The 25,647-nt window shown below is 32.4% G+C and overlaps 1 pseudogene; it reads right to left on the minus strand.

Annotated features, from left to right (window-relative positions):
• Window positions 1-280: 280 nt before the first annotated feature.
• Window positions 281-25,647, minus strand: part of LOC100720845 (nucleophosmin-like) — a 135,338-nt pseudogene continuing 109,971 nt past the window's right edge.

The following is a 25,647-nucleotide window of genomic DNA, read 5'->3' on the forward strand; positions in this document are numbered from 1 at the left end:
GAACTGACTTTATTTCACACGTGTATTTTTGTTTCCCCACCATTTCCATGTCTGATGTCCACTTCTATTTTATCATAACATTCCATACACATGTAACACCAAGTAAAAGATGGAGTTCTATCTTTAAAAATTAAACAGGCACTTGAACAACTCATTCTTGGCCATGGAACTTGGGCAACTTTTATCAAACTTGGTCAGAAAAGTTCTCACTTTGCATTATAAAAAGGATAGCCAGATAGCAGCTGTTACAGAAGTGGGGTGAAATGGAAAATTTTAACAGTTAATCTGTTTTCTTAAGAAACTTCCTCCATAGCCAGAGATCTTGACTAGCCTCCTAGCCAGTCTTCAGAAGCAATTCTTCACATAATTGATGAAGTTGACATCTACTTTAGGAAGAGAACCACCTTTTTTATACTTGCTTGCATTTTTTCTTTAATGTCTTCTACAGAACTAGGTCCTTTAGGTGTCTAATAGTCTCTTCCTGTTTTTTGAAGGATTCCTGACCTTTTGGCATTTGTATTGATAGTCTTAAATCTTTTCCATTCTGGTTTGATTTTTGTACATTTTTGGTGGGAGTATCTCATATTGACTTACTCCTTGGAGCTTTCTCTTCAGTTTCCTCATCAACAAAATCACCATCATCATCATCATCTGTATCATCATCTTCATCCTCAGCAGTTTCATCAGCAGCTAGTTTTACATCTTTTCTGTGGAACTGTGCTTGCACTTCCTGGGGCAGAACACTTTCCAGACATACTTAGGAGTTTAACCTCCTGATCCTCCTCCTCATCTGACTCTTCATCTTCCTCCACAGCTACTAAGTGCTGTCCACTAATGTGCACAGGCCCTGAACCACATTTCAACCTTAAGTCCACAGGTGGTGTTCTTTCAGAGCCACCAAGGGAAACTTGCCTGAACAGACATTTTCAAAGTTGCCAGTGATATATCTTCTTTATAGAAATTATGTGCCAAAAAATTGTAAAAGGAATATTTAATAGCATTTTTTAAAATGTGATCATACTATCTACAATATGAGTTAATGGGAAATATTAAGCATAAGTACAACTTTCACCATTTCTAATTGATGCATCAGATGCAGTGTTTTTAATAACTTATTAAAAGTTATACATATATATACAATATATGTTAATAGTTCCTCAATTCACTTCTCAAATATATTCACACATACAAATATATTTGCATACACATTAAAGTGCATTTATAAATTTTTGTATCAATTTTTATAGTATTATAAAGTATTGAAATGTTGAACAGTCCTTTTTATGATTTGAATATAGTTGTTCCCTCTGAATCCAAGCCAAAATTTTCTCTCAAAACTCGTATGTTAATCATATTATGAAGATGCGAACTTAATTTGAGCTTAGTAATTAGAATTGGGAAAGAAGAAGGAAAGAGAACAAACACATAAGTAAACATTTGTTCTCCTAGTTTCTTGCCATGTGATAACATGTGCCAACTCACATTTTTATTATATAAAAAGACTACGTTCCTTGAAGTGGCACAGTTAAGCAAATCTCTTCCCAGAGACTGTACCAAGTTTTTTGAAACTTCAGACATCAAAACTGCTATTAAAATGAGCATCTTTATTTCATAAATTTAGCTTACCATGGTCATTGGTTAAAAGCTAAAATAAACTGACTAAAAATGCCCAAAATATAATTTTTCTGTTGAGGTTAAAGGCAAATGTTTGCCTTTTTGTCTCAGCTTTCATACAATAATAGAATATGCAAACAAGATGATTTATTTCCACATTCTTTCCAGATTGCTATATGGTTTACTGTTGTTTTAATTTTCAAAATAGTCCTGAAATACAGTATTAAACCCTAACCCTAATCCTGAAACCAAGAAGACTGTGGTATGCCTTATGGAGCACATATATACATTATTATATAATCTACCTTCAGGTTTAACTTGTAACATGGGTTGACTGTGTGTGCAATGCCATTGAATCAATTACATATTAATTTAACTGTCATTAAGCAGAAATATATATACATATACAATGATATATTACATAGGTCACTGGATAAAAATTTAGCCAAAGCCTCTCTGGATAGTTTCTGAAGAATAGTGTTTGGTATTTGTTCATTCATTATTCACATTGAGTTATAGACTAAAACTACTATAAATAATGAGAATACACATATAGTGAATGATTATATATGTATATCTACATGTGTCTGTTGGCCTATATATGTGGGGACATTGGCATGGAAGTATGAAGTAGCAGTGAGGAGTCAGAAGTTGGTAAGTTTTATGAACCAGTGCTGTGCTCCAGCACACAGATGCACAAAACTGAAATGAGTTTAGTTGCCAGTCTGTATCAAAGGGTTTCAGCAATATAAGATCAGTCCTAATCTCGGCATTGAGAGTCCAAGATCAGTCACATACTCAGCACAAATGCTATTGCAAACTTGTGTGAATACACAATACATTCATGACATCCAGCTTGTACACTACACAGAAAACTATGGATACCAGATGAACTTTGTCACTTTGATTTTTCTTTGTTTGTCTAATTGGTTACTGTCTTTCTGTCTGATTTGGATTTTGCTTTGTTTCTGTTTTATCATTTTTTTCTTTTTGATTTTTTGGGTTTTTGCATTATTTAGGTTTTACACATTTGTTTTTGTTTCTTCTAATTGTCTTCTTTGTCTATTTCCTCAACTATTGGTTTCATGATACATTGACTGTCTTATTTATGGTTAACCTCAATATTTCTTCTTCATTTTCTCCTTCATTTTTTTCTATCCCGTATCCTCCAGTTTCCCAAAGTTTGACTGACCCTCTAGCCATGTCTCTACTCTATTTGACCTCATTCATCTCTGTATCTTGCCCCCATCCTTCTTAAATCTCCCATAACAGGATAAGATCACTCCAATAGGGACAAAAATCATTTCATACAAGTTGGTACATATTAGATTTTACTATATAACTAGGATTTGCTCCTATGATTACAGTTATAAGGTTAATAGCTACCAAATTTTGTTAATATCCAGGCCATACTTGATGCTATTGATATTGATAACTATACTATTTTATCCAGGAAGTTAGACATGTTATAATCAGTTTTGCTCCCTTTTTTGATAACACTGTGTGATTTTTTTGTAGTCATATTCATCATGATATCCCAGTACCAAAGGACTGGGTGCCGAGCCAAATAGCAACTTTTCATCCTTAATAAACTGGGAAGCAACATTTTTGTGATAAACAAAAGAAACCACCTACATCTAGAAGACATCCCTGAGGAACAAACATTTCCTAGGGAAACCTCAATACTAGTGATAAACATATCTACCTAAGAAATTGATGAGACAAACACAGAAAACAAAATAAAAAATTAAAAATGACCAAAAAAGTGAAATGTAACCCCAGGACCCCAGCCCACCCAGGACAAGCCAAAAGTATAATGAGATAGAGGAATTTGGATGTTAAGAACTGATAGCTTTTGGCATGATAGCAATAGTAATGGAAAAAGAAAAACAATGGGAAAATTATAAAGAAAAGAAAATCTCTCTGGTACAAAAGAACATGATGATCAAAGTGAAAGACATTAGAGTAGACACAGATTATAAAAATACAATAATTTAAATTGTGGAAATCATGAATTCCCAACATAAGAAACAAAGGGAATCCTTGAAACAGATCCATCCTGAAATCCAAGAGATTAAAATCTCCATTGAGAGTATATGCAACAAATTAAATGAAGGTGAGGATAGAATATTAGACCTAGAAAATAAATGTGACTAGCAACCAAGAAAAGAAAGACATATTAAAAATGGCAAGAAACTAAGAAAAATCAGTCTAACAGCTACAAGACAAACCAAAGAAAAATAACATAAAATTAGAGTCAATGGGAAAGCTGAAGACAGTACAGAAGTCATTAAAAAACTCTTCACAGAAATAATGGCAGAAAACTTTCCAAAAATAAACAAATAAATTCATGTACAAATAAATGAAGTGTACAGAACTCCAAAGAACATGATCAAAATAATTCTACAAGTCATATAATAATCAAATATTCAGTATGGAGACATAATATTCAAAGAGGTATAGAAAAGAAACAAATAACCTATAGAGAAAGTCTATAAGAATCACAGCAGACTTCCCAACACAAACCATCAAATCAAGGAGAGATTAGGATTGGATATTTCAAGCCTTAAAAGAAAACAATCTCTAACTCAGAATGATATACCTCAAAAATTATTTTTCAAAATCAATATAGAAATAAGATATTTCATGACAAAGAAACCTGAGGAAATCTATGAACATCAAACCAGCACTTTGGAATGCTCTAAAGGATATTTCTCTAAAGGATATTTCTCTAAAGAGAAAATGAAGATCACAGCATAAGAACACAAAAAGAAAAAAGCCACCAGACAGGGTAATCAATTAAAAAGGAAACACAGGGAATGAAAAACAGGAAAATAATATGAGAAAGATCAGCCAATGCACATCTGTTATAACCATCAATGTATATGGTTTCAATTCACCAATCAAAAGAAACAGCTTGGAATATTGCATCAACAAGCAAGTTACTGCCTTCAGGAAGCACATTTAATTCAAAAAGAAATTCACAGACAAAGTCGAAGGACGGAAAAAAAATACTCTATGCCAAAGAATCTCAGGAAAAAATCAGGGGTAGCAGAAAATGTCAACTTAAAGCCAAGACTTATCAAAAGAGACAAAGAAGGTCACTACATGCTTGTTAAGGGACGGCTCCAAAAAGAGGTAACAATCATAAATATATATAACCAAATACCAATGCACCTAACTACTGAAAATACATGGTAATAGACATAAAAGGAAATAAACATAAACACAGTTGTAATATGGATTTTTAATTCCCCATTTGCACAGTTAGATAGGTCAACTAGTCAAAAAAAAATCAATAAAGAAAATATCAAAATAAAAACAAACCTGTGAACAAATGGACTTGGTACATGTCTATAGACATCAGAATACACATTTCTCTCGGCTGTACCTGGGAAATTCTCCAAAATATACCACATGTTAGCACATATAACATGGCTAAGTAAATTCAGAGGAATTGAAACTATCTTATGCATAGTGTCTGACCATAAATTAATACAAAAATTGGAAATCAATGGCAAAACACAAAAGCTATGTAAACACATGGAAATTAAGGAAACACTCCTTCCCAACCAGATGAGTTATGAGAAAAGTAAAGAAAAATTTGAACTGTACTGACAAATGTTAATGCTGATGCAACATACAATAATTTATGGGATACAATGAAATCAGTCCTATGAAAGAAAGAAATAGTGGTGAATTCTCTCATTAGGATAAGAGAATGAGCTCAAACAATGTGATGTTAAACCTCAACTCCTAGAAAAAGTCAAATCCAAAGCTCCTACAAGAGAGGAAATGATAAAAATCAGAGCATAAATTAATGCAATTGATACTAGCAAAACAAAACAAAGAATCAATGAATTGAAGAGCTCGTTCTTTCAATGATTAGATAAAATTAAAAAAAAACTTTAGCTAACCTTATCAAAATAGGAAAGAAAAGACTCAAATTCAAGCAATTAGGAATGAGAAGGGATCCTAGAAATATACAGAAGGTCATTAATACTTACTTCAAAAACCTGTGCTCTAGTAAGGCAGAAAACAGAAGCAGTGGACTAATTTCTAGATACATACGAATTGCCAAAACTTAATCAAGAAGATATAAAAATTTTAACTAATCATCTACTCACCAGTGAAATAAAAAATGTAATTAATAAACTTCCCAGCAAGAAGAGTCCAGATTCTACTGAATTCACTGTTGAATTCTGCAACAAATGTAGATAGCAAATGCCACTAACACTGGAATTCTTTAATGTAATTGAAAAGGAAGCAAGTATTACTGAATACCTAAAAGTTTTCCTGGAAACAAATATTACTTTGATACCTAAATCACAAAAGGACCCAACCAAAAGAGAAAAGTACAGGTCAATTTCCCTAATGAAAAAACACACAAAATTCCTCAATAAGATATAGGGAAACAATGCAGTAAATAAGCAAGACTATTATACAAAACCATGACCAAGTAGGATTCCTCCCAGGGATACAGGAATAGTTGAACATACACAAATCAATAAATAACAGAGCCAAGAAAAAAGACTACATGATCGTCTCAATAGACATAGAAAATGCATTTGACAAAGTTCAACATCTATTGATAATAAAATCCTTACAAAATATTGGAATTGAAGGTCTTTATCTCAGTCTGATAAAAGCTACCTGTAACAAATGAATAGCCAACATTATACCAAATAGTCAAAAACCAAAAGTTTTCACTGTAAAATCAAGAAGGCAAGGAAATCCAGTATCACCAGGCTCATTCAATGTATTTCTAGAAACATTAGCCAGAGCAATTAAAAAAGACAAAAAAAGGAATTAGGATAGTAAAGGAAGTTAGATTCTAATTATTTACAGATAACATGATATTCGGCACAGAATATCCCAAAAGCTACACCAAAAGACTTACTGATTTAATAACAAAATTCAGTTGTGCACCTGGATAAAAGATTAACACTCAAAAATCAATAGCATTTCTTTGCACAAACAACAAACTCCCTGACAGAGACATTAGAAAAATCACATCAGCATCCAAAAAAAATGAAATGCTTAGAAATCAAACTAAAAAGGAAACAAAAGTTCTATACATTGAAAATTACAATACTCTTAAAAAAGAGATTAAAGAGGATATCAGAAAATGGAAAGATCATAAACACAGTAAAATGGCCCTAATCCAAAAATTGTTATACAGATTTAATGCAACCCTGATACAAGTAACATGATCATAACTCAAAGAACTAGGAGAAACATTCCTAAAATTCATTTGCAAGCATGAGAAATCTAGAACAACAGTAACAATTCTAGGTAATAAAGTCAAGACTGATAGCATCACAATCCCTGACTTGAAATTATACGCCAAAGCTGCATTATAAAAACAGCATAGTACTCACAAAGAAATAGATACGAGGATCAATGGAACAGATTACAAAATGCAGAGCCAACTCCAAACACACTCAAACACTTTTATCTTTGACAACAAAGTCAAACATATTCCTGGAAGAAAGCCTCTAAGAAATGGTGCTGAGAAAACTGCCTTTTCACATGGCAATGACTAAAGCTAGATTCATGTCTATCACTAAGCACTGAACTAAAATAAAAAATGGATCAAAGATCTAAATATTAAAACAAAAACAGTAAATCTTCTGGAAGAGAGACTAGGCAGAACTTTTGAAGACATAGATATTGGCAATAAACAAAACCTAAATCACACAGGAAATAATCAATGACTGGGACTTCATCCTATTAAAAAAGTTTTTCACAGCAAAAATAATCACCAACAGTTGCAAAAAAAAATTAGCCAGTTGTCCTTCAGGTAAAAACACTTATATCTAGGACATATAAAGGACTGAAAAAAGTCAGACCCCCTGAAATTGAAAGACACAATAAAAAAAATGAGCATTTGAGATGAATACATATTTCTCAGATGAAAAAATATAAATAGCAAATAAATGTATGAAAAAAATGTTCAATAAAATTGGTAATTCAATAATTACAAATTAAAACAATGCTGAGATTCCATGTCACTCCAGAAAAAGTGGCTGTAATCAAGAAGTCAACTAATAACAGATACTGGAGGGGCTGAGGGGAAAAAGGAACTGTTGTGCACTGTTGGTGGGAGTGCAGAATGGTGCAACCTCTGTGGAAATCAGTAAAGCTAGAATTGGACCCATGTTTCCCATTCTAGGCATCTTCCTGGAAAAATTAAAAACATCATATCATGGCAATACACACACACACACACACACACACACACACACACACACACATATATATATATATATATATATATATATATATATATATGCCCATATTTATAAAACAGTTTATAATAGCTAAATCTTGGAAATAAATTAAATGCCCATCAACCAAAGAATGGATTAAAAGGATGTGGGTTGTTTTTTAAAAATGGAGTGGTACTCTGCCATAAAGAAGAATAAACTTGAGACATTTTTAGGTAAATAGATACAACTCAAAGCCATACCATTAAATGAAATAAATTGAACCCACGTGTGTAAACATCACATCATCTCTATGGGGTGAGAAACTGAATGAATAAATAAATAAGGACAAAAATGTACAACATATATTGCAAAATGGGAAGAAATTATTTAAAAAAAAGAGAATTATGGTAAGAGAAATAGGAAAGGAAGCATAGGAAAAGGAAAAAGAGCAATAAAAAGGAATAAAATGGAAACAAAGCTCTGTAAATAGGGAAGTGAAGAGAGATTGAATTTAGGAGAGAGGATTGAGGAAAAAAAGAATCAAAATATATCCATGTAAAAGTATAAATTGCGTATGATTAATATGATTATTATGTATATCTAAAAGGTATGGATATATTTAATTAAAATATTTGAGCACATATTTATGGCATAATTCATAACAAATTCTGAAAATGTCCCAATTTCTCTGTAAAAGTGAAAATAATGTATTTTATTACAGCCATACAATGCAATACCACATTAATGGACACATACGTGAAATAAAACTAAAATATTTTCTTGAGTGAAAAAGTATGAGAAGGAACATATTGTGTATAAATGGTTAAAATGATATTGTAGAATTAATAAACAATAGTGAAAGGAAACACTAACTGCCTCAGTAAGAGTTGAGGGAGAGATTGATTTGGATTTCATCTTATGAATGGATTTTTGTCATTTTTTGTAAATTATAACTCAATGAAATTAATTTATAAAAATTTAATATATTCTAAATACATGAATGATTGGAGAGATGAAAACTTTAATAAAACAAGTGAAAGAAAATATAGAATCAATTAAGACAATCAAGTATAAAAATACAGAGAAAATTTTTTGAAGATATATTTATTTAAAAATTTATGCAGAAATATATTCAGAAAAATAATCCAAGAGTCTTTTTTGTTGAGTAAATGATATATCCATATGCTATTCTTGGATTTTTTCAATATATGGAATTCTATCTACAAGTTACTTAAAGTATAGTATTTACTTGGTGTCTGTTGAAATTAATTCTATTGAACAAACTGTGGACAGCACAAGCAAGAATTCTTAAAAACTATATTGCATTTAAATATTTTAAAAACCTGTTTTTCAGGTGAAAACAAATGTTCTCAACACAAGCTTGAAAACTAGTTTTCTTGCTGTAAGGCTGTTATTCTTGAGGACATGTTACAAGAATCAAGAACTATAAGTTTTATAGACCAAAATAGTTTTCAAGGACCTTTGTATTCCATCTTTTTTATACATTAGCATCTAGTTATTTCCTCATTAAATAATCAGAAGCAAAAGCTTTAGTTAGAAATAGTCTGCATATCTGTCAATAATAGACCTGCTAATTTTATTTTCTCTTTTTTATATGTACATGCTTGTGAAATGAAAATACATTCCTCAGGGGAAAGTGATGCATATACCTTGTGTATCTTGATCCTTTTCAGAAATTTTAATTCTAATACTAGGTTTAGTTCCATTTTCCATTTCTTAATTGAGCCTATATTTAAGTTGCCTAATGCAATAAGATGAGTTTCAATAGAAACATCTTAAATCTTATTTGATGATTTGCCTAGATAAAATTTATTGGTGTGTGGTGTTTAAGAAGGTTTTAAGCACCACTATCACCTTCAAAGGCTATTTTTCAGAACCACCTAGCATTGTTTAGTTTTATCTTACATTGATTGGCTTAGCCAGGACTTATGTTTAAAGTACAAAAGCTGTACTTAACGTAAAAAAATAATAATTATTTACACTTTCCTCAGCCAGTTCAACCATTGTTACACTGCCTGTTGACATGAAGTCTTCCCTTTAATATGTCACAGTGTATGGTATTTGTAGTATATTGTAATGATATAACCAAGGTCAACAAAATTCTTATTTTAGAAACTATTTCTGATAATAATGGCAATAAGTGACTAAAAAGAGGCTATAGGATTGTTGGAAGTTTTGGAATCACCCAATAAGGATATCTATCTATCTATCTATCTATCTATCTATCTATCAACTATCTATCATCTATTTTTACATATGATACATATATAACTGATACATACATATGTAACAGAAATATACACAAACACAGACTGAGAGTGTCCAATTTGTTTGTTCACAGTCATAGTTATTTATCTTTTCTCAAATTGTTCTTATTTTTTTAGCATTCCAAACACAGGTAGTATGAAAAAGTATATTCTGAAGTTAATCAATATCATATTGTATTAGGTATCCTATTAACATATAGCTAACATAGTCTTCTTTTTTTAAAAAAGAAATGTACTATATGAATAAAATGATAACTTCTAGCTTAGGAAAATATTTTGTTTTAGTTTTTGAGGCTAATTTGTACAACAAAATAAATGATCAAGTAAAAATATGTGACAACTAAATGTTCCTTTGTATCAATTTAATTTTTTTCTATTTACTGAAGTATGAATTGAAAATTTTTTATCAACTGTATTTGCAACAAATGTCAAAAATAATAACATTCATATATCTTTCTCATTTCCATGTTAATGGGATTTCATGTGAATGTGCATAATTATTACTAAGAATAAATTTTACTGCATGCTGTTATTTGTGGAGAATATTTAGAATTGACACTTTAAACTTTATCATTTTGTTTATACATTTATGCATTAGGGAAAGAGATAACACAATAGCAACTGAAGGCAAAAGTCAACTCCTTTATTATTTTTAAAAATTTTAGTGATATACTACCAGTTTGCATTCATGCTACAGTGGCAAATTTGGATGGATGGAACAGAAGCAATTTGACACACAAGGCCTAAAACTAGTTTCTACCTGCCCTTTGTAGAAAAAAAAATGTGCCAACTCATATTTTAAAATCTTGGTCTGAAATTTAGACAAAATTATATGGATAGTTAGTGTGTGTGTGTGTGTGTGTGTGTGTGTGCGTGTGCATGTGCGTGTGTGTGTGTGTGTGTGTGTGTGTGTGTGTGTGTTTCTCTTGCAATGTGGGATAATTACAAAAAGAAACTTTTTATGATAACCTCAAAGAAGTCTATTTCAATTAGAAGTTTAAGGGGAAACATGACTATATTAAACTTCAGTTAGGTTTGTTTTCAAAGAGTTTTGTATTAACCTGACACTGTTTCTGCATACATGGATGTTATCTCAAAGGGAACAATACATTTTATGTATTAATGTTTATTATTATATAGGGCAAATAGATTTACACATAATGACAGACACATACACACAAAAACATTCTTATATACACCCCCACAGACACACTCGTGTACACTTTTTCTATAAAATCTAAGCAGATGTGTTCTGTATTCTTATTATTGTTATTCATGACATGCAGTGACATACATACTTCTCAAATAAGATAGGTAAATCAACCTTGATATATTTTAATTTTCAGACAGAAAGCAAAATTTATACTTTCTTTGTGAAACTCAGAGACTCCCCATGTGAATTTAATCCAGTCTTTCTAGTTTAGTGTAAATGTGAATATGTAAAATGCTACGGATTTAAGTGAATTTGAGTTCTGTTATGAAAGTTTGAGCACAGTTCTCAGAGGGAACACTTCCTGGCAGAGCTCCAAGGAAGGAATGTGTGATGCCTAAAGATTAGAAATTTTGATTGCATTACACTTTCATCATTCTCTGAAATAGGCTTGTTTTGAGGGCTCTGCTGAGAAAAAGAAATAGTTTTAGATCTGTACCTGAGCTTTCCTGAAAGCATAAAATGAGGTTGTGTATTTCTGACATAGCCATGGGTTTCCTAAGTTTTGGATACAATAACAGTATTAAAACCAATTTTTACCTGTTTTGTATGTTACAATAGTGAACCATATGATGCTTGAATTGATGTCATTTAAATAAACATAGACTATTTTCAGTTTTACTAGAGAAGTTGGCAAGGGTAACCAGAATACCAGATGTATTTTTTCCATGTTGGAAAAAAGGTATGTGGTCACTCATGGGTTTTCTTAAAAAAAACACTCAACCACTCATTTGGAAAGAAAAGCAATATAGATGAGGCTACTTGCAAATACACTGTTGGGGTCTGGATCTGAATTGTCCCCTAAATTTTATGAATTCAGAGCTATGGTTCACAAGAATTAGATCTCAGGGCACTGGTGAATGAGTTTATAGCTGAACGTGCTATTTGGAGGATCTGAGTACGTGAGTCAGCGGTATCATGACCTAGAATCTTGGCCCTTGTCCCCAAATTCTCTTATTTCTCTCCCTCCATCCCAGATGCCACTGGTTATGCAGTATCTCTCTGCTAGGCCTTGTACCATACACCTTTTTCTGCCATGCCATTTCTGCCTTGGAGTAAGCTGCCCATGAACTGAATCCTTGGAAACAAGAAGTTCCATAAATTTCTCTTCCTTTAAGTTGCTGGTTTTGACATTTTGTCTCACTGACAGGAATAGTAATTAATGCATATTTAATGTCTGCTTATAACTAGAGAAATTCTACAATTAAATATATTTTACGTGTTTTTTTCAAATGGTAGAAATGTTTACAAATAAGCAAAAATTCTTTGCCATATGACATATTGTACCAAGGAATACTTCTACTTATATATTTTTTCAAATATAGAATCAGTTAAGAAGAGAAATTATGCTTAATATTTAAATTTTATTATCTGAATAATTACTAATTCATTCTTCTACCTCTTAGTTGCTTTCGACTGATAAGGTTTACTATTATGAAAAGCAGAAAATAAAGTTAAAGAGGTCATGTTTAATTTATGACAGGGAATTTACATATATTGAAGAAGGACAGGACTGTTAGTCTATTTTCTGTTGTTATAAAGGACCAGGTAATTCATATAGAGTACAGGAATATTTTGAGAATAGCATCTACTAAGCTATCTTGAGATAGAAATTAGAAGGCAAGTGCTCTTGTGCAAGAGGAGTATAATTGAAAGTAAGTGGAGTACCGTGTGCCAGGCTCACTACACAGTAACTCACAAGACTGCATTAGTTTATTCAGGAGGGTGGTCCCCATATCTAAGCTCTTCTTAAAGAAATTCCCTCCTAATACCTTGATGTGGGAAATCAAATTTCAACATGAGCTTTTTGGGGCTAAGTCATATTTAAACCATCTCCTTAAGAAATACTGTACTCATCTACTTCTAGTATGTAGAATCATGAGGGATGATTTACAAAGGTATTGACTACCTCATTTAATATTTTTTTCATTTTAAGTACTAGTATATTAAAATTTTTTATTTTAATTTAGTTTATTGCTTATAATACTATTTATGTGATTTTCCTTTGGAAGTTTGATATTTGGCAATATATTGTAAATTCCCTGTCTTAAATTAAACATGGCCTCTTTATCTTTATTTTCTGCTTTTCATAATAGTAAACTTATAAAAATAAAGAACAAGAAATACATTCACAAGAACACTTGCATTCTAATTTCTATCACAAGATAACTTAGTAGATGCAATTCTCAATTACCTTAGATTCATCTCCAGTAGTAAACACACACACACACACACACACACACACAAAGTTATAAGCTAAATTTAGTGGTCTGCTTTCTTTGCTATTTAAGGAATGTGATCTATATATTCTCCGTTGAAGATGTCCTTTAGGGGATGTCCATAGGCATCATTACCTTATCCAGGAGTAAAATCTGCCTCCTTTGTTAGATGACCTTGCAGAAGTTCCAAGGATAGTTTTGTATATCTCTCAGTGACCATATATAGGAATCAAAAAGATGAAGACTTTCTAATTTTGCTGCTGGTAAACATGTTCTAAGTTAAATATCAAGATTATTTTGCTTGGTTTCAGAAAGGTAAATGAACTGAATGGAAGGATTTCAGATAATGATTTGTTTGAGAGAATTTTCTGCACCATGTTACATCAATCCATTTGTTAGACTTAAAAAAGCTGGCGCTAATGCAAATCTGAATAATTTGAAAAATGGCATTTCTAAACCTTCACTAAAATTTTAATTGTATTATTATTTTAGAGTAAGTGTTAATGACTGTTAATTTTTTGTAATTAAGATATCTTTTTATTTTCAAGGTGATAAATTTAATGACTTCAAAATCATATGGAGATTAATAACCCTGGATAAACAATACCTAGAATATCTTCTCATTAGAAATTAGCAATGAAAAGCAGTTATTCTAAAGTTGTAAATGAAAATAAATGTTTAAACTTTAAATGAATAAAACAAAGATAGAACTAAATGACACAACCTTCCCTACTCAAGAGTATATTGCTAAGGAAATGCTGTTTTTAAATGTATTATTTCAGAGGCAAATGTTGGATAAATGATAGTAGCATTTTATGAAAGATAGATATGGATAGTTTGGAGGTAAAAAGTATGGGCAAATATGGACATTGTAGTTTTAGAGTCAATACAAACTAAAAGTCATACAAAATCTCACCTTTATAGAATATCAATAACACCTGTTTAGGAAAAATGAATTTCAGAATGTACACATTTAAAATTTCATCATTAAGACAGCACGTATTTTTAAAATTCAGTTTATAATCACATATTACATGATTTGGGGTAAAACAAATCTATTTTTATTAACTTCAAAATCATTTTAATATTAGCTGTTATTATTTGAAAGCTAAAGTGCTACAGGAAGTAAAAGTTTAGAAGATAGTATGCCATTTTTAAGAAGGATAATAAATATCTAATAAGGTTAAATACTAGCATTATCATTTTAAAATATATTCTTATATAATAATGATCTTTATAAATTTGTATACATTTACTAATATTTAGGGCAAATTCATCTTGAAATGATGTATGAAAACTAAATATTAACATATCTAGTATATCTTTCTGAGTATTAACTAAATGTTTATGACAGTGATCACTAGTTTGCAGTTACTAAATGCAAAAGAAAAGTCTAATACATAACAACATGGTGCCTCATTGTTTTTCTTATTTCATTTCCCGTAGGGATAGATGGGGAGAGAGTGAGATGAGAGGTGAGTGGACCTATGGAGGTCATGGGTGGTGGTGACTGCGCCCTTCTCTGTTGCTGTAGAGTGGAAAGTGGTGCTCTAGGTGGCCCTATGCAAGTTCCTCCTGCAGTCAAAGGCTGCACTGCTGAAAGTGAGAGAACATAGATCTTGGCTTCCTCGTATCTTTAGTCTCAGGTAATTTAGAAAGCATTCAGGAGAGTTTATGAACCAGAAGGTGAGCGGATGGCTTTTGCTATGCTCTGAATGTTTTTGTCACTTCCAAAAATCATGAGTTGAAAACTTGATCTCCAATGCAGTGATGTTTTCTGTTAAAGCCTAATGGAAATACTTTTCATCTTGAGGGTTCCATTTTTGAGAATGATTTTATGCAGTTCTTCTTTAGACTTTCCTTCTTCTCCCATGCCAGGTGAGCAAGGAAGCCCTCATGAGATGCTGGCATCAACTTTAGATTTCTCGGTCTCCAAAAGGTGAAAAATTAAGTTTTTCTGTATGTAAATTACCCAGCCTAAGCTATTCCATTATACCAATAAAAACAACAGAATATGACAGCTAAGAACCTACCATGAGACCTCTGTGGCAAATGGCAAATTGGTGTTAACACACATGTGAAGAAGTAGGAACAAACCAAGTGGAAAAGGTAGATGGGATTCAACAAGAGTCTACAGGGTGAATGATAATTTAAACCAGTCCATCAGACAAGGCAACTAAAGGTTGGCAAGGACAAAAACATCCTCCCTAATAACGAATTATATCTTCTTCTTTGATAGTTTTTTAAAGAACAAAGTTGGCAAGAAATCAGACATTGAAACTCTATCTTGTTAACAAGCATAGGTCAAAACATCATCATTGAATTGCTCTTAAATACTGTATGCCCAGAAATTTCTTTTTAGAGGGAGCAAATAAAAAGGGAGAGGTCTTGTTTAATCAAGTATTTGCTTAAATATAACATTGTGTAGACTTTTTTAACAAGAAGAAATTGTCTGAATTATTCTACACCTTGAGACATAAAAGCAGAATGTTAATGTATTTGTAGATAATAGAGAAATTATGTTGTCTTTACAAACTTGAATGTGATACACCAAAATGGGGGCTTCATTTTAGTGTCACAGGACAAAGTAATTGAAAATTCACTTTTAATGAGAACAAACATAATCCTAACAGAAAAGGAGTGGGAACAACAAAAAGCATAAAAAGGAAGTGTGTAGCGAGCGCACGCACGTGTGTGTGTGTGTGTGTGTGTGTGTGTGTGTGTGTGTGTGTGTGTAGGAAATGTGAAGTTATAGGAACCTTACAAGCTTGTGGTTTATGCATACTCAGGATTTTCAGTAGAACAGATGAGATTAGAAATATTCTTCTCTTACCATCCATTCTTACATAGGATAACCACAACCTAAATCTCTTTAATGCAATGAAAGGTTTGTTACTGGCTTTGATATCATTGTTTTCAAATACTGACTGATGACAGTATTCAATTATTGGCCTGTCTTTCCAGAAGTGCTACTGAACTGAGATTTCCCTTTGTTTAATGCAGCTTACAAGCAATAAATTAATAACTGGTGAATGATTTTATCAACAGAACAGATTATGAACTTCTGGACATTATGTTGGATACAAAAATTATCATAATGTATATTTTAAAATAATATTGTCTTAAAAAGACAATAATTTCAATTATTAGAAAATAATGTTACACTCTTTCATTTATATATATCATAATATTGTTATTTTACTACTGTGATGCATTAGTGCATATGTTTAATTTCCTATCTCAAATTATGTATTATCTATCTATTTATCTATCATCTAATATATCTGTCTTAGTTACTTTTTACTCGTCACTGAGACAAAATACCTGAAGCCCAAAGTTGGGAAAGGAAAGGTTTATTTCTTAACAGTTTTTGGAGGTTTCAGTCCAAACTCAGTTGGCTCCAGGACAGGCGGGCATGACTGGGCCGCTGTTCATGGTGGCTGCAAACAGCAAAACCAGAACTGGCAAAGAGCAAGACACACCTTCTTCCTGCCATTACATCACATCCTGGCTCCACCCCTATGGGGGTGGCACACTGACACCATCAATCTAAGCACTGGACAATGAACCATCACAAATACACAATGCAAACTCAGGAGGCCTGGGGGACACAGACAGAAACCATGACAATATCTAATTTGTGAAACAGATAACAGGCAAGACAGAAATTTTTAATATTCTTATCCTAATGTCCCATATTTTTGTGTGCTCAGTTTCTATTGTCACTTGTTGGAAAGGCATGTTATTCAATGATATATAAATGGTCAAAATATATCTTAATATGTTTAGGATTAATACAAAACTTCAGTTGTCTAATCATCTATGCTGACTTTGATATTGAATCACAGAGAGTTAGTGATACCTTTAAGACAATATTTAATGTAATTTTGACCATTCCTAAAGAGGAGAGAAAAATAATACTCAAAGGCTTATGCAGCTCACAATGTTTCAATTATTCAAAGATTACTAATAGTATTTCATTGCAAAAGTCAGCCAAATGAATTTAAATTTATTAAGGACATGATCGACAGAAATAAAACAGAAAAATTCACTGAGAAATTAATTCTGAAGGATTGTTAGGTATCTTATTATTAGGGTTAGTAGGTAATTGATGAAATCTTCAATAAAAGCTGAAATAGTTTAAGAGCTTAAGAGGTTGATTTAGAATGTTAAATCAGTCCTACACTTATGTTTCCCTAATTTACATAATGAATGAATGCCCAAGATTAAAAGAACTCCCAGTTCTTGTGCTTGGTTCTTCACAAAAAAACAGAGTTTAAAAATAGCAAAAATGTTGCATATTTTATCTTTCATAAGATGACTCAGTGAAAATCTTTATCATCAGTCTTCTACAGAATAACTTTGGCAGGAAATTAATTGTGTTACCCTTTAAGTTGATAATTTCTGTTATTATGTCATAGAAAGAAAGAAAGTATGTATAAGTAATTTTCCCAGATCACCTCACAGTTTTTTCAATTAAGAGTTTTAGAAATTTCACATCAGTCTATGTTACCATACAAAATGACACTGAAATGAAGACTTTCTTCAAGCAGTTTTCTTAGAAGGAAAAACTTCTTAGCTGTTTATATATGTCACTTTCTTGTCACGGTGACGAAATACCTGACTCTTGAAAACTTCAGATTTATTTGCCTCTCAATCTCAGTACGTGGTCTGTTGACCCCAAAGCCGAAAGAGCAATCAGAGGGCAGAGTGGAGAAAAGGTGCTGATGTCCTGGCAGCCAGAAAGCAGGGAGAAGAGAGCACTAAGGACAGATTCGCATCTTCAGAAGTCATGCTCGCAGGGTCCTGTTCCTGTCACCATGTTCTACTCCTGTTGTGAGACTGGGAAAATTTTACTCTTAAACCATAAGAGCACATAGCAGATTTCTTCAAAGATCTGAAAATGCTCAGGGCAAAAACTGATTTTCCCAGACATGTTCACTAATATAAAAAATGGTGGTTTTTGTATAATCGTATTGTTATGCCATATATCTACATGTTCCCCAAAGCCTCATGCACTTGTAGGTGAGGCTTTGGAGGTGGCTGGATCACAGGTGTGTAATGCAGGGTTAAGAGCCTTATAACTGGATTAAACCTTTGATTGTTTTAACAGAGTTCTGAGTGTAGCTGGGTGGATTTACTAAAGGCAGAAGCCCCATCCTGGGTGTGGATGGCACCAATCAACAGACCTGGAGTCTGGAGCAAGTACAGAGGAAAAGAGGAAAGGGAAGGCTAGGTGCTCTCTGCTTCTTGCCATCCATGTCGTGGATTTGTCACTTGCCCTGATCCTCTGCCGTACCACTGAAGACTGAACCCTCTACAAACCGAGCTAAAATAAACCTTTCCTCTTTCAGTCTGTAAGTGTCAAACGTGTCATCTCAGCAACAAGAAAGTAACTAAGGCACAAATGTTCTTAAAAATCAATGTTTTTAAACATCGCTTGACCTATATAAAGATAGAATTCTTCTACCTAATTTAGCCACAAATAAACTGCTTAAAAATGAAGGCATTTTCATGAAATATTCACGATATTTTTAGGTTGCATATTTCGATTTTGATTATTTTAAACATTATGCCTAATATTTAAAAAACAAGTAATTTCTTTCTAAGGTGTCAATCTGAAATATCAGTACCCATAAAATAATATCTGAGATTTCAAATCTAAGAATAAGCCTTATTGTAACTGATTTCAGTAAAAAGTGAATGAAACATTTTGGAATTAGTACAACATTTATTACAGTTTAAGTATAGATATTCCTCAAAAGCCTCATGTGTTCCAAGGTGGAGCTTTCAGAAGATGATTAGATTATGAGAGTTCTTTTCTTATCTGTACAATAATCCAGTAAAGAATTCAGAGCTGACTGCACTCTGAGGAGACCAGGCAGGGTTTGAAGAGATAAGTGTCCAGAGGCATAGCCTGGAAGGATGTACCTTCCTCCCTGGCTCCTCCCTTCTGTTTGTGTTTCCTGAATAACATGAGCAACTGTTCTCTGTGCAGGCCCCTCCACCATGTCCTTTCTGCCTTGGAGATAGGTGGTTATAGACTGAAATCTCATCCCAAACAAGCCTCTCTTCATTTAAACTGTGGGGGTTGAATATTTTGTTCCAGTAACAAAAAAGTGACTAACTTAAATTGGGTAAAATCTTGCTGTGTTTGAACAACTGGCCATGTGGCTCAGATGTCTTTGGAATTGCTGTGTGGAAGGCGTTTGGAAAGATCTGGAGATGGTGACAAGAGAAGCCCTAAAATGCTGTCAGTAGAGTTTAATAGGAGATTCTGACTAAGCCCAGAAGAACACAGAGCTGAGAAATATGAACACAGGGACGGTCAGATTAAGTAGGATTCTGTGCGGAACAAAGACTTTGTTTGCAGCTGGACCATGTGTGTTATAATCTAGAAGAAAATTTGCTTTAATTTGTCCATATCCTGAAACTTTCTGAATAACTTAAAGACAGCAGACTATTTAATGAGATGTAAGAAATTTCAAAGCAGCTCTATTTCCAATCTGTGATACAGGTATTACCACTAGGTTTTAGCCAGATCTACAGTGAAAATCAGGAGCAAAAGACAACTGTTAAATCATTGCCAGTTTTATCAGGAAAAAAAGTACTCACAAAGTTGGAGATCATATATGCCATATATCTAGATTGCTGGAAAAGTTAACTTTTTAGAAAAACATACTTTGTATCAGAAAAATAGGACAGATGACTTGAAGTTATATCAGGAATCACCAAGATCCCATCCTTTGCAAGATCAAGGTTACAAAACCGTAAAGTTTTTATTTGAGAAGACAGCCCATATGCCCATTGATTTAAAGACACTACCTGGAAAACTGGCTTTCTGGAATTCTTATCTCAGTACTTAGCTATCCAAGCACTCAGAGTACTCTGCAACCGTAACTCAAGGGATCCCGACTACTGTCTAAATTGGTGGTAGATCTTATCATCAATATTTTGCTGATTTTTTCAGCCATGCAGAATGCAAGAGTCAAGAGTGAAGGATGGCAGTGTGCAGCTTGGAGGGCAGGACAGAAAGCTACAAGAGTGAAGCCAAAGTAGACCCAAGGATGTTGGAGATGCTAGCAATGTATATCATCTTTTGTGCAAAGCTGAGTTTCGTGAGTGTAGACAACTTAGGAGCATGGCCATGAAGGCCACCAACAGCAGTGCTGCAGGTTTAGACTCACCTAATCTCTTTGGAGCCCTCATCTCACTGCAACTTGACCCAGATACTGGGCCTGGAACTGCAGGATGTAATGCTTGTTTTGCTGAATTTTGGTCTTTCTTTGATGCAATATTTTCTACCCTCCTATTTCTCCCCTTTCTAATGGGAATGTTTATTCTGTTCTATTGTATGTTGAAAGTGTTTATAACTTTTTTTTTTTATGGGGCTCATGGCTAGGGGTCAACCTTGGATCTTGGAGAAAACTTGAGATTTGTCATCCTGACAATGCTGAAACTCTTAAGGCTTTGGTGAATACTAAAGAATGAAGAAGTGTATTTGCACAGTGAGAAGGACATGAATCTGTTGGGGTTTAGGGATGGAATGTAATGACTTAAATCTAAAATGTTCCTCAAAATCTTCACATGTCCAGAGGTTTAGGTTTTGGAAGGTAATTAGATCTTTGTGGTACTATACTCATTGGTGGATTAATCCACAGAAGAGTTGAGAGCTGAATGAGCCGTTAGATGGTGAGGGTGGGCCAGAAGATGGAGATCCCAGGGCAGATGGCCTGGAAGAGTGTATCTCCTTGTTGGCATCTCTCTGTGTTTCCTGGCTGGCATGGTATGAGCAGCTGTCCTTTGGAAAGGTCCTTTCACCATTTGATTTTTTATTTAAAGTCAGCTGACCATTGATTAAAATCTGAGCCAAAATAAACCTCCTGTCCTTTAAGTTTTTAGTGTTGAATATGTTGTCCCAGCTATGAAAAAAGACCTAGACATCATTCTCTTACTCATTTTAGTACCTATTTTAAAAAAGCATAGTTAGTGATTACTAATTACTACTAATATAATTTTTAAAAAAAAAATATACAACTTAAATCAGATCATTGGACATTTAAAACAAAGAAACAAAAAATATATGCCCCTTCTTTAAATAACTTCATGTCTAGGTCAGTGTGCTGGCTATAAATATGATCTCTAACACATTCTAATTTTACATTTTCTGGGTACATTTCATGAATAAAAAAACTGATAAATTCAACTTTAAAAATTATTTTCCCATTATATTTCAAATGTAATGTTTTTAAAGCATGACATAAAACTAATGATACAGTATTTTATAAAACTTTTTAAGTTCCATGGTTGCAATTCAAATTTACAAGTAAGTTTTCATTGAAAATATGCTCTTTATTGATTCCATCATATTCACAGGTGAAAAGTAAATTCACACAATCAAATGGTTCCAAATAAATGCACATTTTACAAAATTATTTAGGTGCCAATGAGTATGTTTTCATGTATTTTGTGTGTAATGTTCTGCCTGAATATTAGGTTGCTATAATAATAAATCTCCAAGTACAGTGGAATTACTAAAATAAAATATTGTATTTTATGTCTCCTGTATGAAACTTTTCAAGTTAGTAAAGTAGGGCTTGCGTTGTTGCATAGTGGTGCCAACAGATGACCTTCCTCTCATTTTCCTCCAGGGCAGATAATGCTTGTATCGTTCACATTTTCAAAGTTGGCCCACCGAGGTAGGCGCTGTCTAATAAAAGTGCATCAGAACAAGAAAATACCTGTAAGAAGGAAGCATATTCCCAGACCATTACCATAATCAAGGAAAATGTAATGGTGGCTTTGAAATAGATATTCAGAGTGAGGCGGGGATGTACTTAGATTTTAAAGAACATTTTGAAGAACATTCTCAGGAGTTTTTAGATAACTGAGATATAAGCAGTGTTTAAACTTTTAATACAGCTTAAAAATTATTTTATTCTGAAGTCTTGCAGAGATCCTATTAAACTTCATTGTCAATTTTTGTTCGTTGCTTTCTGAAATTAAGATTTAATTTAATAGAATTAGAGTTTCAAATGGTTTAAGTTAAACATCCACTTTTATTTTTTCTCCATTGAATTATTTTCCCGTGTGTATTTGTTGAAAAGTAACTCTTTTTGCTGTATGCTGAGTACCAGTATGTTCTAACTGTGTAAGACATACTCTCACACAATTTTTATTTCTTTATTTGGAGCAGAGCCTCATGCAGCTAAGACATAATATTGAAAATCAGTGTTTCTAGGAGTCTACCCAGAATTGCCAATATGAGCCTTTTGACTCTTACTTATTCTAGGTAGAGGTAAAAAGGAAAAGTTATGTTTTGGAAGAATTCCTTAATGAAGTATGTTTTTATTATGATATTATTGCCTTTAATTAAAACTACATTTTTCATTAGCACTTATGGAAAATCTAATATACCGAACTGCTGTGATTTAATGCCAAAGAAATAAATATTTTCCTTTTAAATTAGCAATTTGTTTTTATTACATAACAGATACTTTATGGTATTACTTATTCCATTTTATGTTATCTTGTAGAAATGTTAGAAGAAACCATTGTGCCAAATTTATTTTAGCTTTTCTAGTTCAGTGTTCTCCCAAGTTGTATATTTGTTTCGCATGCATATTAGCTTAACAAATCTATGCCTAATTTTTCTTTTTAAGAGATTCTGTTCAAAACATATAGTATAAACACGTTCTCTATATTGGAAATGAACAAGGCACACTTGAAACTCTAGAGCCCCTGCTTTGTCAGCACCTGCTCATCTTTGCCCATCTTCCCATTTCACGTGGATCACGGTTTTCATTCCTTACTGTGGAAGGGGCCCTTTCCATCAAAGTGACTTTATCTCCACATAGCTGTTTTCAGCCTTGTCATATCTCTGTCTCCTTTTTGGCATGAAGTAAATAGGGTCTGCCTTTTTCATTTCATACATTTCATTTCATCATTTTCATACAAAGAAAATTATTTGATATCCAATCATCACATTTTAAAGATCCTGACAATTTCAGTACCTCAGTCTTCCTCCAATTTAACTATTAAAGTATTTAACTATGTTATCTAAGTTTCTGTGCCTACATTTTTATTTTGTTATTTCTTTTCTGATTTAGTGTTTGCTATGTTTTTATTACATAGTGTATGAACAAGGAACAACAAAAGTCAAGCTTTTAATAAAATATGATTTTTCTTCCCATTTTCTATTTATTAATTGAAGTTTTACTCTGTAATGACCTATTGTTTTTCTTATTACTGAAGTTTGAGGTTCTTGTGTGTGGCTCTTCAATTTGCATATAGTCATCAAATACATTTTATTCTGGTGCATGTCAAAAACTTAGCTTGCTTTTACTTTCCATCTGTTCCTAAAATTTTTCCTATTGCTATTGATTTATTCTTTTGACACATGCAATCAAATTTGTTTCATGATTATAAATCACAATAAATCATTCTGATGTAAAGTTTCCTTGTCAATTAACTGAATTTTCTTTCCTAACATCAGATCAACACTTGCCTTGATGCAGAAAATATTAACCTGCTGTTATAGAAGCTAGCTGAGATATGTCTCAGTTCTTAATCTGTGTCTCTATGGTTGTAAATATTCCAGTTATATTCATTAAGCATTAATATATAAAATATTTGTTCTAATTATTTAATATGATACATTTTCATCTTATCTAGTGTTGAGTAAAGTTTGGCAAATTGTGTATAAGTTATTCTTCAATAGTAAAACTTGAGTTTCATTTGTGGAATTAGGCTTGAAGTCTTGCTTTTAGTCACTAATGCAACTTTGTAGATAACATTAGCTACATGCAAATTTTATTGAAATCGTAGAACAATGTGCCTCATCAAAAAACCACAACAAGTAATTTTCTATACATTTCCTGAAGCACTTTTTCATTAGTTGCACAATTTTACCTGTTATAGGATATGATAAAGATGCTAACTATAGTCTATTTTATAATTTTTAAAAAGCAATTTCATTGGTTGATGCTAAATTTTAAGCATATGCCCTTGGTAAGACTTTATCTCTAATGTTTTGGGACACCTGGCTAATTCAGTAAAATAACTCAAATAATTTAGGCTGCTTTAATATATAAACACATAAACACTAATATTAGATTCAGTGTTTCAATTTTCATATAAATTTATGCGGGTATAGTATTTTGTCATAGTATTTTGTATCATTAAGTTTAATGATACTACCACAAACAATTTGATATTTATAGAAATATTCTATTTCTTAGCACCTTAAAATGTATCAAGTTGTTCCAGTTTCTGTTCATAAGATGACAATGAAACAGCTGTTGCCAATTCATGGTATATGGACTTGTCTTTTTTATTACAGTATTTTTTCTCTGAGCATTTTGGGATGTTTTGGAATGAATGTTTCAGTTTTACTTCCTGGAATATAAGACTGATCTGGAAAACGAACTTCAGCTGTAATTAATAACATTACCATGGTGATGGCCAATGTCAAGCAGAAGATTCTACCTCACTATTCTCTTTCTCAGTGACCACTATGCAATGGCAAAGAGGGCAAGGATAGACTGATTGGGATTGGCACTATTCATCTCTTGTTAAGTCTTACTTTGGGGAAAACATAGTATTTGTTAACCAAACAACTGAAACATAAAGAGATATAAATCATATTTTCTTTAAAAACTAAAATATATATTATGTATTTCTAGGTGTTTAAATTGATCACTTAAAGAAAGAAAAATACATTAATTACATGTGCATTAGAAAGTCATATGTTGACTTTTGGCATTAAAAAGAGATCTATTTTATGTAAATAGTAATTTTGCAGAGATTAGGAAGAAAATAAAACTAAAAGGAAATCAACAATAAGATTTTCATACTGAAATAATCTTTCCTTAATTATGCTTTTTCAAAAAAATCTCTATCATTTGAATAAAAAGCAATTTTTTTGGTTAAAATATCAACATATAATGATTTTGGTTATTATAATTCCTTTATAAATGTAAAATCCAAATGTAACATATTTCATTAAAATGTGAGACACTTGAGTTTGCTAATTATTTGTGAATGAAATTTTACTGTTATACAAGCTTTCATAGTACACTTGAAAATTGCTTGATATAATAAAA

Source organism: Cavia porcellus, unplaced genomic scaffold (genome assembly GCF_034190915.1).
Source record: "Cavia porcellus strain 051 isolate PalLab524CR breed Dunkin Hartley unplaced genomic scaffold, mCavPor4.1 scaffold_15, whole genome shotgun sequence".
Lineage (NCBI taxonomy): Eukaryota > Metazoa > Chordata > Mammalia > Rodentia > Caviidae > Cavia > Cavia porcellus.